This window comes from Ambystoma mexicanum, chromosome 6q (genome assembly GCF_040938575.1).
Source record: "Ambystoma mexicanum isolate Mex_15411 chromosome 6q, UKY_AmexF1_1, whole genome shotgun sequence".
NCBI classification, from domain to species: Eukaryota; Metazoa; Chordata; class Amphibia; order Caudata; family Ambystomatidae; genus Ambystoma; species Ambystoma mexicanum.
Genome location: NC_090937.1, coordinates 851365842 through 851379233, shown reverse-complemented (window position 1 = coordinate 851379233; position 13392 = coordinate 851365842).

The window sequence follows — 13392 nt, the reverse complement described above, 5'->3', positions numbered from 1 at the left end:
TTGAAGTCACTCTGCATCCATAAAGAAATTATTTCCGTCATAGTTCAGTCCTTAAAGGAAATCATTTCTTTATGAAGTCAACGTGACTTCAAAAAGAAACCATTTCTTTTTGAAGTAATAAGGCTCCCCTTAACCCCATGACAGGTGCATGTGTGAGTGTATGGTGAAAGGGTGAACACTTAAATGTATCGGTGGGTGCCTGGGCGTGTGTGCCTGTATGGTGAAAGGGTGCACACTTAAATGTACGGGTGGCTGCCTGGGTGTGTCTGCATGGTGAAAAGGTGCACATTTACATGTATAGGTGACTGCCTGTGTGTATGGTGAAAGGGTGCACACTTAAATGTATGGGTGGGTGCCTGGGTGTGTGTGCCTGTATGGTGAAAGAGTGCACACTTAAATGTATGGATGGCTGGGAGTAGATGTGTGTATATGGTGAATGGTGTGTGTGCTTGTGTTCAGGGGTGCAACAAAACCTACATTTCGGGGGGGCTAACCCTTCAAATGTTGTGAGAGGCGCTAACTTCATGGATGGTGGCGGAGGGGCAAACTTATTTGTGTGGGGGAATCCAATTTCTTTACTCATTTTAATGACTATTCTAGTGCAGTTTCAATGTTACAAGCAGTTAACTCTCTCCTTTAAGGTTTAAAGCTCCCACTTATGGACTGCTGCGAGAATTGAGCGGTCTCCTGTTCCCTCTCTACCCTTCCAATCACTCCCTGGCATGCAAGTACTAAACCCACATCACAATTTCAATTGGCTAAATAATTTGGCATTTGAATGCAGGTACTAACAGTGAAATGCTTTATGTTAGTAATTGCTGGACTCTTGTTAACAGCAAAACCCAGGTGCCGTTTAACATCTCTGTCCTGTTCTGTTCGGCAACTGCTCTGAAGGTCAGCCAGGTCGAGTCAACATAGCCCAATCCTTCGGGGTGGGGGGAGGAGTGCTGAATCCCAGTCAACTCAATGGTGTTGCACCACTACTTGTGTTGAATGCCTTGATTACTTATTAGTAATCTTCATTACTCCTATCCCTATTCTTGTTCGTCCCACTATTTGTGTATGAGGCACTCTGCCTCATACACAAGTACTAGGATGAGGTAGAGGCACATGGAGGTAATGCCTGACTTCATTACTCCTAGTCTCACTCTTCCTCATCCCAGTACTTACCTATGAGTGCAGGAGCCTCATATGTAAGCTCTGGGACAAGGAAGAGGGACGTGGAGATAATTCTGGGCCAAGGAGATGATCTTGGAGTTTGGGGTAGGGGTGGGAGGGAGAGGGGATGTTTGTGGGGGGGGGGCGGGATTGTGTGACAAATCATAATGTCTGTCCATGTCCAGTCTAAGAAGGCATGATATGTGGTATTAGTGGCTAGAGAGGCATTTTGGTGCAGCCAGTCTAGTCATTCCTCAGTTTGGTATGACTTTTTATAACTGTGCATTTCTGATAAAGCAGTCCTGCTAATTGTAATTTCCTGGTTAGACTGGCATTTCGGTGCTGCTAGACCAGTCATTTCTTACTGGGGCACTGTATATTTTTCTGGGAATCTGTGATAAAATTATATGATTTAAGTCATTTATAATGCACCTGTACACAAATGTGTCTAGGCGCGACAAGATACGGGAGGGAAGATAGAGGGAGGACAAGGCAAACGATCTTATTAGGCCTGATGTCATTCAGATCGTGAAGGTGTGAGAACGAGAAGTGCAAGGGGAAAGGGAGGGGGGAAATGCAAGGGAGAGGGGAGGGGAGGGAAAAATAGGGCAACAATTCTCTGAGTAGGTGCAGCCAGGGCAGTGCAGCTCTGAGTAGTGCAAGGAGAACAAGGGACTGTAGGGTTACAGTTACAGCCCCTAAGTGCATGTTAGGCCCAGAGGCAGTGCAGGGGTGACTGATCAAGAAAGAGTCTGGACATAGTGAGACTCTGAGGGTAGCCCAGCAACCAGTCGGTACAGCAGACAGGTAGGTCAGGTAGGCCAGGAGGGGAGGGAGAGAGAGAAAGCAGAGGAGAAGAGGAACGTTTTGAGCTGCTTCCAGATCTTCAGGTGGTCTGGCTCAAGTTTGAGAGGGGCAGGGAGGCCTTTCCAGAGTGAGGAACCTGTATAGGAGAAAGACCAACCCCACAACCCCACTCTCTGCCAGGGGAAGTGTCTAATCCTTAGAGAGTTGGAGGTAGCTGAGCGAAGGGCTTCAGAAGGAAGGTATTTTGGAAGAGAGCGATAGATGTAGTGTGGGAACGGGCCCAGAAAGCTTTGTGGACAATGCAAAGGGTCTTGAACTTGATCCTTGCAGCAACTGGGAGCCAGTGGAGAGATTTCAGGACTGGAGAGATATGATCCCTGGGCTTGAGGCCAAGGATAAGTCTTGCAGTCCTGTTCTGGATTAGTTGCAGAGGGCAGACAATATAGGAAGGCAGGTTGAGAGAGAGACTATTGCAGTAGTCCAGCCTAGAGAGAACCAGGGCTACAGAGACAGTGAGCTTCTGGGGGAAAGTGAGAAAGGGAAGAGTCCCTTTGAGGAGGAGCAGCTGGTAGTGGGACTTCTTGGCGATGTCTGAGATGTGAGGAGAGAAAGAGAGAGTGGAGTCAAAGATGACAACCCATTTTTTGCCTCGCAGGAAGACGAAAGAAGAGGGCCCAAGGTGGGCAGAGAGATTGCGAGAGGGAAAGCAGGGGTCCCAATCAGAAGAATCTCCATCTTACAGGCATTAAGGGAGAGATCGGTGGATACACACCAAACCTGAATCGCGGATAGACAGGAATGAGAGAGAGAGAGAGAGAGGAGCGGAGTCTGTGGGGAGCCTGAAGGAAAGCAGAGTGTCATCTGCATAAGAGGAGAAGGTAGAGATCAGGTGGGCCAAAGGGGCCAAGAGGAGGTTGAAAAACCAGGGTGAGAGGCTGGAGCCTTGGGGAACACGAAAGGTATAGAGAGAAGTGGCAGAGAGAAAGGGACCAAGGTGCACCTGGGAGGGGCAGTCCAAGAGGAAGGAGGTCAGCCACTCAAGGGCCTGATCCTTGATGCCCAGGTTCTCATGGAGTTGATTAATCAGGATGGCGTGGTTGACCGTGTCGAACACAGAGGAAATATCAAGGAGGATGACGACAGAAGGAATTATGTTATCAAGGTTAGAGAGCAGATCTTCACAGGTGTTCAGGAGAACAGTTTCCATGCCTCTGGCAGCTCTGAAGCCAGACTGGTGGTGATGGAGACAACCAACAGATTCAGTGTGGAGAGTAAACTGGAAGATGGCTAGTTTTCTTCCAACAGTTTGCCCAGGAAAGTGGTGGATATTGGAAAATAGTTTTCCAGGCAGGCAGGAAAGGCAGACGGCTTCTTGAGGATTGGATGCACAAGGGAGTGCTTAAGGGGAGTGGGGAACATTCCAGTGGTGAAAGAGTGATTACAGAAATCAGCCAAGGCTGGAGCTATGGTGTCAGTATGGTCCTTGATGGTTCTAGAGGAGCAGGGGAACACCGGTTTGGACAACATGTTCGAAGATCGGACTTGTCTAGAAACCTCATCAGGTATTGTCAGAGAGAAAGAGGAGAAAGGAGGAAGTGAAGTAGAGCTGGCCAATGGGGGTCAAGAGAAGAAGAGGGAGAGGAGGAGGAGATGGGTGATGGATGTCCTGAGTTTTAGCAGAGAAGTGAGAGAGCAGAGCCATACAGAGGGCATGGAAGGGAACAGGAGAGGTAAAGACCACAACAGGATTGACCAGTTACTTACAGATTTGAAAGAGTTTTGGCCGTGTTGTTAGAGGCCACAGAGACGTGAGCTTGAATGTGTGCTCTCTTCATGATGAGTGTTATTGCTTCGACTGCCATGTTGGTGCAACCAGTCTAGGTATGTCTAAATGTGGCCTGGCATGCTTTACTGTAATGTTATTACACTAGTCTACATTGTGCAGCCAGTTGGACATGTTTTTATTGTGGTATGGCATTTTTAATAGCAAAGCATTAATGTCCTGTGCACTGTTGGTGACTTGCATGTATTGGATTGGTGTTACCCTACAAAACCATTGCAAACACTCTGCCTTTTTAGCCAATTGTTCTCAGAAAGTGTGCTGTATATGCTGTATATATGCAGTGTGTGGCATACCCCTTCAACAGCACATTTGTGCGTATTACGCAAGTGTGATAATCTAGGCCAGCCCAGAATGTGGCGCAACCCGTGATTTGTTGCTGAGTTGGGGGGCCCCCTGAGCATGGCTCGCAGAGGGGCCCCCACATTTTGTGTTACGCCACTGCATGGAATAGCCATGTGCGTCACATCTAGGGGTAAACGTTTCTAGCCAGATGGAGCCTGTGATAATTGAAATTGTTTGTAAATTGTGTAAACTGTGTAAGGAACTCATGGTGGCAACATTAAAGACAGGCACAAGTGATCACATTTCAAGGGGGTTTATTAACTTGTAAATGTAGGGTGGAAAAATGCCTAACCTAAATCTAAGATGGGGAACGAGCGTTGATCATCAAATGAAAAATAAGGCTATCCTTGTGGGGTCTGGTCAAAGTAAAAAGGCCTATACTAAAAAAACCTATTGCCAAATCCTTACAAATAATTATAGAAAGAGTGTGTGATAGGGTTTTCAAAAAAGAAATAAGTGTTCACAAATAATAAGTCAGGATGTGATTGCCAGGAGTCTCCCTTCCCCACATTTTCAGCACAGGACAAGGTGGATCTCCTGAGCATAGCACACACTTGAGCTTTCCCAGCCTGAGCCGACAGTTCAGCTCCAGCTATCGGGTTCTTAGATGGTTAAAATCTCCTTTCAATAAAAAAAGTCTCTTGTCTTCGAGGGCCTGATAGTTTTAACAAACAAACACAAAAGTTCTGTTCCACATATGGTTTTGGGTGACGACTTCACCCCTGTGTCCCCCTATTCTGGGCGCAGACCCCTCACAAGTCTTATTCAACATATTAACCAAACAGTTCCGTTCTTAGTGAACTTTTGGTGGTGACTTTCCGCCCCTGGACCTCCCTCGGCCGGGCTCGGACCCCAATTTACAAGGGGGACACTTCACTCCCCCTTGCCTTGCAGTATTTCTTGTTTCACAAATCTTGATGTCTTTTAACACAGTTCCTCATGATTCACCCTTTTGTCAGCCTGTTACGCTCACCTGGTATCCACGGGGACGCCACCCAGCCAGTTGGTCGTTGGTGCCCTTCCCAATGATTCCCTGATGTGGTCTCAGTGTCGATGGGATTCTGCCTGGTTGTTGGAATCGGTGGGCTTTCTGTCCTGCTCTCTGGGCAGGGGCGCGTTGTCTTTTATGGGTGCGGGCGGTCCAGTTACTTCACTGACTGCTGCCCTTGAAGTGTCTTTCAGTTAGGTCGTATTGCGATTGATGGCGTCGTAATTTTTGCATGCCTTTTCTCTGTTCTAAATGTCTCTTTTTTTATCTCCCTAGGAGCGTGGAGTGTCCGCTTGGAGAACTGGATATGCTGGTTCTCATCGGGAGATGATGGCGCGCTATAGCGCTATGATGTGGTAACGAGGCGCTTTGAGTAGTGCAGCGATGTCTTGTCCTCACTGACCTGTGCTTTTCTCTTTTCGTAGGTCGCATAGAGTTCCCAGCGCAGATGGAGTTCTGGAGCTATGCCGGCTAAAAAAAGCAACCAACCAGGTAAGTCTTTAAGCGCTTTGTGGTTGTAATGTCTCCACTACCTCCTTTAATGATGTCTTCCTCCTTTTCTCAGGTCCTTCGATCCGGGCGGTGAACTCCACCAACAGAGCTGCTCAGGAGCTGTGAGCAGTGAAGGATGTTGAATGCAGGTAAGATTCTGCTGCTAACAATGTTCTTGGTTTTTCTGCAGGTCTGGAATTCACCAGGCTAGTGAGATAGCTGGACACGGTGAGCGTCACGTTGCTAGAAGCAAAGTAACGCGAAGCGTTTTGTCTTGTTCGGGTGTGGTTTAAATAGCCACTGTAAAGTAGTCCAGGTAAAGTAGTCCCTAGGCCACCACACCCAAAACACTAGACCGCATAGCTTGGTTCTAGGAATCAAGCTATGTGGATGCCTCCATGTTGACTGAAAACCTAAAAAAAGTAGTTCCTCAAGCAAATGTCTTTCCTTACTGATGAGCCTGGCGCCAAAGGCGCCAGGACTGGCCCCAAGAGGGCCTGAGAAGTGGATGCCAGGCCTGATTAGTGATCCAAGCCCTGATTCCACCTGGCCAATGGGCTTGCCAGTGGGGATCAGGGCTGAGGGTCGTGACAGCACTCTTCCCCAAGGCCCCTCCCAAGGTGTGTCTCCTGCCTGGTCCAGGTTTAGTTGGGAAGTTCTGATGAAGCTTCTTGATCAGACGTGGTGCATGGATGTTCTCACTGGGTTCCCAGGATCTATCTTGAGGCCCAAACCCCTTCCAGTCGACGAGATAGTACAACTTGGCTATAGAGTACTTAGAGTCCAGGATGCCCTTGACTTCGAATTCTGGTTCTCCATCTATTAGTATAGGTTGAGGTGGTGTCTTGATTCGTGTACCGGGTTGCATTGGTTTTAAGAGGGACACATGGAATACCGGATGGATTTGTAGATTAGGTGGTAAGTCCAATTTGATGGCTGCTGGGTTGATAATTGCCTTGATGGTATAGAGTCCCAAATATTAAGGATGGAAGGTCCAGGTCCCTTGATGGGTACGTATTTGGCGGCTAACAAAACCTGGTCTCCTACTTGATAGTCTGGGGCCTTTTTCCGATGCTGGTCGGCGAAGTGCTTTTGTTTTTCTTTAGCATGAATAAGATGTTCCTTCGCCTTTCTGAACGCCTGAGTGATGGTTGTATGAAGAGTCTTTACTGCAGGCATTTCCAAGCTGGCTGGAAGGTCAAGTCCTGATGTACGTCGATGTCTGCCATACAAGGTGTAAAAAGGTGTTTGGCCCGTGCTAGAATGTACGGCATTGTTATATGCGTACTCGTCTATCCACAGTAAGTCCTTCCAATCTCTCAACTCATGGTGCAGCATGCACCGTAAATACTGCTCGAAGGTCTGGTTGGTCCTCTCAGTTTGGCCGTCTGTCTGAGGGTGGTGACTGGTGGATAGCCGGACGTCAATCTGTGCCATTGCGCAACATTTTCTCCAAAAATTGGAAAAATATTGTCTGCCTCGATCGGAGACCAGAACTGATGGAAAGCCATGCAGCTTGACAATGTTTTCCAGAAATACTTCTGCTAGGGTGGATGCGTCCGGGAGGCCCTTGAGAGGAATAAAATGTGCCATCTTTGAGAACAAATCCACGATTACAAGAATGGTGTTAAAGCCTTGACTCGATGGCAAACCAGTGATAAAGTCGAGGGAAAGAGTGTGCCATGGAGCGGGAGGGATGTCCAGTGGTTGTAGGAGACCTGATGGTTTCTGTTTCTGTGATTTATTTTGTGCAGAGACGCGGCAGGACTGAACATACTGGACAATGTCCTTACGCCAGGTAGGCCACCAAAAGTTCTTTTTTACCTTGGCTAAAGATTTAGCGATTCCAGGGTGTCCTTCAATCAGAGAGTCATGATAACCTGAAATGATATGCTGTTGTAACTCCTTCTCGGGTACATATAACCGGTCCCTAAAATAAGGTAACTGATCCTTGATGCAATATTGTTCTCCTTGAGTTTGCCATGCGAGGAAAGCTTCGGGGTTCATTGACTGTCGAATTTTGTTTCGTAATTCAGCTTGTGATAACTCTGTTGTGATACCGAAGAGTTTGTCTTCAGGTATGATGGGTACCGGGTCTGGAGTTGTTGTAACGCTCACCTGATTCCCGTAGAGGCGCCGGTCTTGACTGGGCGTATACCGTATCTTCAAAGGTGATGTGTAACACACGGCTGGCTCTTTGGGCTGGACCTCTGTGCACTGTATGTTTGACTCGAAGGGTAAGATGTCTGCAGATAGAAAATATGGGATTAATGAACTGGGTTATTGAATGTCTCTCTCTTCTTCCCTTTCTCTTCTCCTGTAGAACCCCGAAGGTTAACACTCTCACCTTAGGTAAGAGAACGCCGTGCTCTCCATCTGCCTCGGGGCAGGGTGCTGTAACCAGTTTCTTCACTGGATAAGGGGAGCAGGCCTCTTGACTTCAGAGGACTGCTGTCCATCGTTTACTGCACGAACGGTAAGTTTCGAGTAATTCTAATGTCTTTAAAGTCTTTAGTAATGATGTCTCTTGTTTTGCAGGGTTCCGGCGATGGTGGATGACGGGCTGAAGTGAGTTGAAGATGGAGCCCGTGTGATGAATAGAAGCGCCTGGAAGCACGTAAGTAAGCGCTTGTTGCCTGCTTCACTATGCGCTCTAACTGTCTTTTTATTTTGCAGGTACAAGTTCGGAGCGGCTGCAGGGTGCCGGAATACCCACTGGGTTAGATGTGGAAAGGAGTAATGGCACGTGAGTATTAAAGTTCCCCAATGTCTTTAAACGCACCTTGTTTTGTCTTTCAGATGCGGGATGCAGCGCCGAAGGCCTCCGGAGCGTGCGAAGAGTTGGTAAGCTTTTGTCTTTCAGATGCCGGAATGCAGTGTGAAGACCTCCGGAGCGCACGAAGAGTAGGTAAGCCTTGGTCTTTCAGAATGCAGCGCGAGGCGTTGGTGACAGCCGATGGCCCAGGTAAGTGAAGAGCTGTCACTGAAGACCGTAATGCTAACCTGTTCTTTCTTGTCTTTATAGGTGTTGCTGAAGACTGGATTCAGGATGGTAAGCCTTTTTCCTTAGGCCCAGGATCAGATGCAGAAGACACGATGAGCGTTCTGCTGCAGAGGATGCAGAATAACGCAAAGCAAGATTCATCCATCGGGTGTGGTTTAAATAGCCTCCTCTAGTGCTTAGGTGTCTCCTTCCACAGCCACGCCTAGGTAAGAAAAGAGTTCCTGCTTTCCAGAAGAGTTCCAGTGTTCTGAACCTAGGGAGTGGCTCCTGCCCCACCCAACAGGAAAAGTAGTTCCAAACAGAAGAGGATCAGAGGCTCAACTGGCAGGCAAGTAAGCAGCATGGTCTGCTGCAGGTAAGTCCACCCAAGCATTATGAGCCCGGCGCTTCCAGCGCTGGGACTGGGCATATTTATGAGCCTGGTGCCACTGGCGCCAGGACTGGGTCCAAAAGGTCCAAAAGGTCCCAATTGGGACTGGTTGGCACTCGGAACCTGGGTTATGAATCTGCTTCCAAGGGAGTTGGGAAAACCCTGACCTTTTGGAAGCAGAGATCATGACAGTACCCCCCCTCGAGGCCCCTCCCGAACCGGGCTTCTCCGGGGGTTTTGGCTTATCAGGAAATGTTCGGTGAAATTAGGCGAGGAGCGTGGACATATTCAGCAGGTTCCCAGGATCTCTCTTGGGGGCCTTAGCCTTTCCAGTCAATTAGGTAAAATAGTTTAGATTTGGAGATCTTGGAGTCCAGAATGCTTTTGACTTCAAACTCGAGTTCCCCATCAACTAGGATAGGTTTTGGAGATTTAGTTAGTCGGGTTTGAGGTTGCACGGGTTTTAATAGAGAGACGTGGAAGACCGGATGTATCTTCATGTGCGGGGGCAAGTCCAACTTGACCGCTACTGGGTTTACTATGGTAGTGATGGAATAGGGACCAAGGTATCTTGGGTTGAATGTGCGTTCCCCTTTTAGAGGTAGATATTTGGTGGATAACCAGACTTGATCCCCTACTCGATATTGAGGGGCTTCCTTCCGATGTTGATCTGCTCCTTTCTTGTATTGTTCTTTAGCCCTTTGAAGGTGAGAAACAGCTTCCTTAAAGGCTTGGGTGATTGTAGAATGCAGGTAGTCTACTGCTGGTGTTTCAAGATCTTGGAGGGGATCCAACTCCGAGGTTCGAGGGTGACTGCCGTACAAAAGAAAAAACGGGGTTTTCCCAGTTCCCGAATGGACAGAGTTATTGTAGGCATATTCGGCTATCCAAAGGATGTCTTTCCAAGTTTTTTCAGTTTTTTGCAGCATGCAGCGTAAATACTGTTCCAGAGTTTGATTGGTCCTCTCGGTTTGTCCGTCGGTCTGAGGGTGGTGACTGGTCGATAGTCTCACATCAATTTGAGCCGACCGACAGCAACTTCGCCAAAAATGAGAAATAAATTGACTACCTCGATCCGAAATTAGAACCGAAGGAAAACCGTGCAGTTGGACGATGTTTTCGAGAAATTCTCGGGCCAGAGTTGCTGCTGTTGGCAAGCCTTTGAGCGGAATGAAATGCGCCATCTTGGAGAATAAGTCCACGATTACTAGAATCGTATTGTATCCGGAGCATGGAGGTAGATCGGTGATGAAGTCCATAGAAAGCGTATGCCAAGGGCGAGGTGGGATGTCAATAGGGCGTAAGAGGCCTGCTGGTCTTTCCTTTTGACTCTTGTTTTGGGCGCATACTCCACAGGACATTATAAAGTCTCTGACATCTTTTTTCCAAGACGGCCACCAGAAGTAGCGCTTGATCTTTTCTGAGGTCTTGGCTATACCGGGATGTCCTTCCATTAAAGAATCGTGATAACAAGAGATTACTTCTTTCTGTAAATCTGTGCTGGGTAGGTATAATCGTTCTTGGAAATACAATAAGTTGTCCTTTACTGCAAAGTCCTTTCCTTGCAGATGCCAATTCTGTATGTCTGCTGGAGTTACAAGTTGCCTGGCTTTATCCTTAACTTCCTCTATGGATTGTGTGGCGATTACACCCAGAATTCTTTGTTCGGGAATGATTGGTACAGGTTTAGGGTTGATCAAGTGTTCTTCCACTCCCATCCGATAAAGGGCATCAGCTTTACCGTTTTTTGTACCAGGTCGATAGGTAATTATGAAGTCAAACTCGGCAAAGAATAATGCCCAACGGAGTTGTCTAGAGGATTGGGCTTTTGCGGTTTTCAAATATTGCAGGTTTCGGTGATCCGTAATCACAGTAACGGTGTGTCGGGCCCCCAGCAGATAATGCCGCCAAGCCTTAAAGGCAGACTTGATAGCCAGAAGTTCCTTGTCAGTAATCGTGTAATTGATTTCAGGAGGCGAGAATTTGCGGGACCAAAATGCCACGGGATGCAACTGATTGGTGACCGGGTCCTTTTGTGATAGAACTGCCCCCATGGCAAGGCTTGAAGCATCAGTTTCCACGATGTAGGGGAGTTCGGGGCGAGGGTGTTTTAAGATTGGTGCAGAGATAAATTTAGTCTTCAAATCCTGGAAAGCTTGTTCCGCCTCGGTAGACCATTCAAAACGTTTGTTTTTCTTTAACCAGGCAGTGATGGGCTGGACTATTCGAGAGAATTCGGGGATAAACCTGCGGTAAAAGTTAGCGAAGCCTAACATGCTTTGCACACCTTTTACGGAGGATGGTGATGGCCATTTGAGAACTGCATCGACCCTCTTTGAATCCATACGCACTCCGCCAGGTGATAATATGAATCCCAAGAATTCAACGTCAGTCACGTTGAAAACACATTTTTCCAACTTAGCGAAAAGTTTGTGTTGACGCAATCTTTCGAGGACCATTTTCACGTGTTTCCGATGTTCAGATTCCGATGAAGAATAAACGAGGATGTCGTCAATGTAAACAACAACACACACATCTATGAGCTCTCTGAGGACATCGTTCATAAAATATTGAAAGGCGGCCGGGGCATTGCAAAGTCCGAAGGGCATAACCTGATATTCAAATAGCCCATACTTGGTGCGGAAGGCCGTCTTCCATTCATCGCCCTCTTTTACTCGTACCAAGTGGTAAGCTCCTCTAAGATCCAGCTTTGTATATATGCATGCTTTTCTGACTTGGTCCAGGAGTTCAGGGATCAAAGGTAACGGATATCTATTCTTAACGGTGATCTGGTTCAGGGAGCGATAATCTATACAAGTTCTAAGGTCTCCTTCCTTTTTTGGAATGAAGAACAAAGCTGAAGAAGCAGGGGACTTGGAAGGACGAATAAACCCATTTGCCAGGTATTGATCCAGGTATTGTCGAAGGTGAAGGTTCTCAGGCTCGGTGAGGGCAGAAATTCTACTACAAGGAGGAGTAGATCCAGGTATCAGGTCTATCTGGCAGTCATAAGACCTATGAGGAGGTAGACAGTTAGCCTGATCCTTCCGGAAAACATCTTGGTATTCTAGGTATTCGGGAGGTAACTGGGGAGTCTCTGAAGAAATTGCTGCCAGTGCAACACCAGGTGGAGGGTGACAAGTAGAGACACATTCTGGAAACTGGACCGTTCTTGCTCGCCAATCGATCAGAGGATTGTGTTTCTCTAACCAAGGTATTCCTAGAATAATCTGAAACTGAGGGGCCTTGATCACATCGAACACGATCTTCTCATGGTGTCCATCTTGACTTATTAGCGTCACTTCTTGAGTGGTATGCGTTACTGGCCCGGAGGCTATCTCCGTACCATCCACCGTAGTAATGACGTCCTTTACAGCCTTGGGACAAAGAGTTAGATTCATCCTCAAAACCATTTCATGATCCACATAATTGCCGATGGCACCGCTGTCGACATAAGCTTCAATTGCATGTAATCGATCTGGATTATCAGGGATAATGAGGACCATAGGTATCACGAAATGCGAGGTCACGGAACTGGTTTTCACGCTCGGCAAGAGGACCTCTATTCTTGTCGGGCGAGGTCGTTTCCCTGCTCAGAGTTTGTAACTTTGGTAACTGCAGCTCCTACTGCCTTCTTAGCAGGTTTCACCGGACAGTCTCGAAGAAAGTGCCCTGAGTTTCCGCAATAGAGGCATAATTGCAACTGTTTTCTCCTTTCCCGCTCCTTTTGTGTTAGAGGATATGATATGATATGATATGATATGATATTTGTAACGCGCCTATACACAAGTGTTTCAAGGCGCGACGAGGCAGGGAGGGAGGGAAACAAGGGGAAGACAGACAAACGATCCTACTAGGCCAGGTGTCATTCAGATCGCGCAAGTGCAGAGGTAAGGGGAAAAGGAGAAAGTGCAGGGGGAGGAGGTGGGGGGGAAGTGCGGTACAAGGTAAGTAGCGTAAAATAAATAAATAATAAATAATAAATAAAAGGGCCAGCTGGTGGCAAGTGCGAGGTAAGTGCAGAGCAAGTGCTGGGAAGGGGGCTGTAGGGATGCAGTGACAGTCCCACAGTGCAGGGGGAGCCAGGGAGGCAGTGCAAGTGGAGAGTGGCTGGGGCCTGGACCGAGGTCGCTGAGAGTGGCTCAGATGCAGGTTTAGTGCAGAATTCAGTGGGGAGTTAAGCAGGTTTAGCAGGGGAGAGGGAGAGAGAAGGCAGAAGCGAAGAGGAAGGTTTTGAGGTGCTTCCGGAACCGGAGATGGTTCTCCTCAAGTTTCAGGGAGGCAGGAAGGCTGTTCCAGAGGGAGGCCCCTGCTGCGGAGAGAGATCTACCCCCAGCTCGTTGCTTCGAGAAGCGGCTGACCATGAGGGAGTTGGAGAAGGATGAGCG